Genomic DNA, 3,841 nt, shown 5'->3' on the forward strand with positions numbered 1-3,841 from the left:
GGTGAGTTTGATGATGATATGTCTTGGTGATTTTCTTTTGGGGTCTATCCTGTTTGGGGTTCGTTGGACTTCCTGAATGGATATATTCTCATCTTACATCATACCAGGAAATTCTCTTCCAACAAATCTTAGACAATTTTCTCTGTGGTTTTACTTGTCTCTTCCTGTTCTGGAATTCCGATTACATATAGGTTATTCCTTTTGATGGTATTCCACATGAACCGTAGGCTTTTTCATTTTGTTTTGATCTGTTTTCTGATTGATCCTTTTCCACAGAAGTATTCAGGTATTTGCGTTCAAACTCCCTAATTCTGTCTTCCATAGATTCAATTCTGCTCCTTTGCGCATTCAATATCTTATTTGTTTCTGAAAATTTAGTAGTAATCTTCTGGATTTCTGTGTGTAGATTTTGTATCATTTCTAATTTTTTCATTTATTTTGTCATTTTGTTCTTGTATTGTCTTTCAAAATTTTTGTAGGGTTTTCTCTGTGTTTTCAATTTTGTCAGTGTTTTCCTTGATCTGTCTTTCAATTCGTTGAAGATACTTAAATATAATTATTTTGAATTCTTTATCAGGGAGTTCCAATGCTGTGTCTTCCTCAGGGATGTATTTTGGGTCTATATCCTGGGCCCTTGTTTCTCCTGCTTCATCTTGCTTCTTTGTGTAAACTGTGATGCTCTCTTGTCTCCAAGGCATTGTGACCTTTTTGTGTTTATGTTTAATTGGTCATTGTATGTTGGAGTGACTTACCCATGATTTTAATTTTCTTTGTATTTTTTGTATGTTATCTACGCAAGCAGGGTACTGTGCTGTGCTCCTCTATTCACTGGTTGACAGCACTTATACACTTATACACTCACCACCCACCTCCTTTCCCATTGTCAGCCTCTCATATATCCCTGCCGACCTTGGCAAAACGAGCCTATTGTTAGGTTCCTGGGATCCAAATGAGAATACTGTCACTTTAAAATCCAAAATGGTTGCCAATTGTAAAGATTCTCCCTTGGTCACTTTAAATATCCAAAAAGGCTGCTGCTTGTAAACATTCAAAATGGCTGTGCCCTCAGTCACCTTAAATATCTAAAATGGCTGCCGTGTGTAAACAATCAAAATGGCTGCACCCTCCAGACAGTGGAAAGTCAGCAGCTCAGGTTGTCTCCCTCCTTGCTGTTTCCCTTCCTAGTCATAGGCCACCAGCACAGTCATCCCTGCAGCCCTTGGTGACCTGCTCTTTAGGTCAATTCTCAGGACCCAACACCATTTGGAAATATTCAGGCTGTTGGCCCCGTCAGAGTAGCTGACAGTGTACACTTCCAACCGTCTCTGTACTCACTGTTTTTGTTCAGGTTTTTCCATTAGTTAGTGCCTAATCCACTTCTGTACAGTTCCTTTCAAAGGTCAGGGCTCCAGGATTATCTTCTATTATCTCTGCCAATTGGTTTTTCTTTTCTTTGTTGAAGAGAGTCTGTGTCACTTGTCTGCCTATTCCTCCATCTTACCAGAAAAAAACATGGAGATTTCTGGGGGACATTTCTCATTACGTAAATAATTTCTGGCAATGAATAGACTGGAGGGGAAAAGTTTGGCAAAGGAATATTATGATACAAGAGGAAGAATAGCTCAATAAAAATCAAAAGATGTGGTGCTATTTGATTAGATCCATTTATCTAATTAATCTTTATTGAATATAAATGTGTACATAGTACATTGCTAGATTTTTCCCTCAAGGTGCTTAGAATCATCTAAGTTGGAGAGACATGCCACCTATGTTCCATCTTTGCCTCCTTTACCTCAAGTCCCTGAAAGAGCCATCAATATATTGTCACTGCCTTTACTTCTTGTTATGGATTACAGTGTGTCCCCAAAACATATATATCAACTTGGCTGGGCCACAATTTTCAGTACTATGTAATTATCCTCCATTTTATGTTCTGACATAATTATTCTTTGTGTTGAAAATCCTTACCCATATGATGTTAATGAAGCAGGATTAGAGGCAGTTATGCTAATAAGGCAGAATACAACCTACAGGATTAAGTTGTATCTTGAGTCAGTCTCATTTGAATATAAAAGGGATTAAACAAGATAACAGAGATGAGAGGGATCTACTATCACCAAGAAAGAAGAGCCATGAGCAAGTGCACCTTTGGACCCAGGGTCCCTTCACTGTGGACCTCATAGACCCAGGGGATGGTTGACCCCAAGACACATGAAGATTTCCAAGGGATACTAAACCCACAGATGTTGAAAGGAGACAAGGACCTTCTCTCAGGGCCAACTGTGAGAGAAATTCTTCCCCTAGAGATGGCATCCTGAATTCAAACACTACCACCTAAACTGTGAGAGAATAAATATCCGTTTGTTAAAGCCATCCACTTGTGGTATTTCTGTTATAGCAGCACTAGAGAACTAGGATACTTTTCAACTTTCCATTCACTTCTTACCTTTCCATTTATGCCTTAATGCACTGTGCTGGCTTCCAACTCCATCTTCCTGAAACTTCCTGAAGGTGATCTTCTTGTTGCCAAATCCAAAGACCATTTTTCATGAAATTACTAAACCTGTTTCATTTTGATAATGCTGACTTCTCCTTCCTTCAGTTCGAATTCCTAGGCACAGAGACCTCAGAATCTCCTTATGTTGCTGCCATTGAGTTGCCCCAGACTCATTGCAACCCCATACACAAAAGGGTGAAATGCTGCCCAGTCTTGCACCATCCCCATTGTTCTGGTTACCTAGTGCTGCTCCGACAAGAATATACCACAAATGGGATGGCCTTAACAAACAAGAGTTTATTCTTATAATTTGGAGGCTTTAAGTCCCAAGTTCAAAGTGCCAGGCTCTAGGGGCTGGGTGAAAGCCCCTCAGTCTTGGGGTCCAGCTCTGCCTCCTGCTCCTGGCCCACTGGAGCTAGAAGCGTTTCTTCACTCAGACAGCTGCTGGCTGCTGAGGCTGAGAAGCCCCAAGGTTGACAAGTAAAAAGGCAGAGTCCCAATGTTACCAATCCACACAGCAAGCCATTAACTCAAGTCCATTGTAAGTCCCAAGGTCAGGAGAGCATAGCAGGCTGCTGAGCAATGACATGGCTACATGCAGGGTCCAAGCATGCCAAAGGCTGGAGACCATACCCCAAGGCTTCTGCTTATATACAGGAAGCAGACCACATCCCTAAGGCAGCTTACTCAGCTGCTCCCAGTAGACTCCACCATGGAGTTGATGATTACCAGTCTTATCATGGGGAATACTACATCCAGCTGCCCAGCCACTCAACCAGGCCCAGCCAAGGTGACACACAAACTGAACCACCACACCCATGGTCAACTGCAGATTGGACTGCTGTGACTTACAGGGTTTGCACTTGCTGATTTTCAGAAATAGATCACCAAGCCTTTCTTAGTCCTTATCTGCCAGTTGCAGTGAAACCTGTTCACCATTGTAGCTACATGCCAGATTCTACTGAGAGAGAGGTGGTGGCTGCCCATGAGGTGCATTGGGCAGGAACTGAACCTGGGTCTTCAGAATGTACGGTGAAAATTCCACCACTGACTCACAGATGCCCCTGACTCCCCTTACACTTCTTTGATATTATTTTACTGTCTTCTTTATGAACTTCTTTCCCTAGCTCACCTCTAAGTTGTGGGTGCTCCCCAAGATCCTATTCTTTGTTCAGTGCTCTACCTATTCTCTCCCTAGATAAACTCATCCAATCTCATGATTTGAAGTGTCTCTTCTATGCCAATGACACTCCAACTATATTTCCAGTTTGGCCCTTTCCCTTGAGCTTCTAAATCCAACTACTTATTGGATACATCCATCTGGTTCTCTCAGAAACATGTGGT

The sequence above is a fragment of the Orycteropus afer genome, unplaced genomic scaffold, assembly GCF_000298275.1.
Source record: "Orycteropus afer afer isolate SDZICR_OR568_19922 unplaced genomic scaffold, OryAfe1.0 scaffold00214, whole genome shotgun sequence".
In the NCBI taxonomy this organism is placed as follows: domain Eukaryota; kingdom Metazoa; phylum Chordata; class Mammalia; order Tubulidentata; family Orycteropodidae; genus Orycteropus; species Orycteropus afer.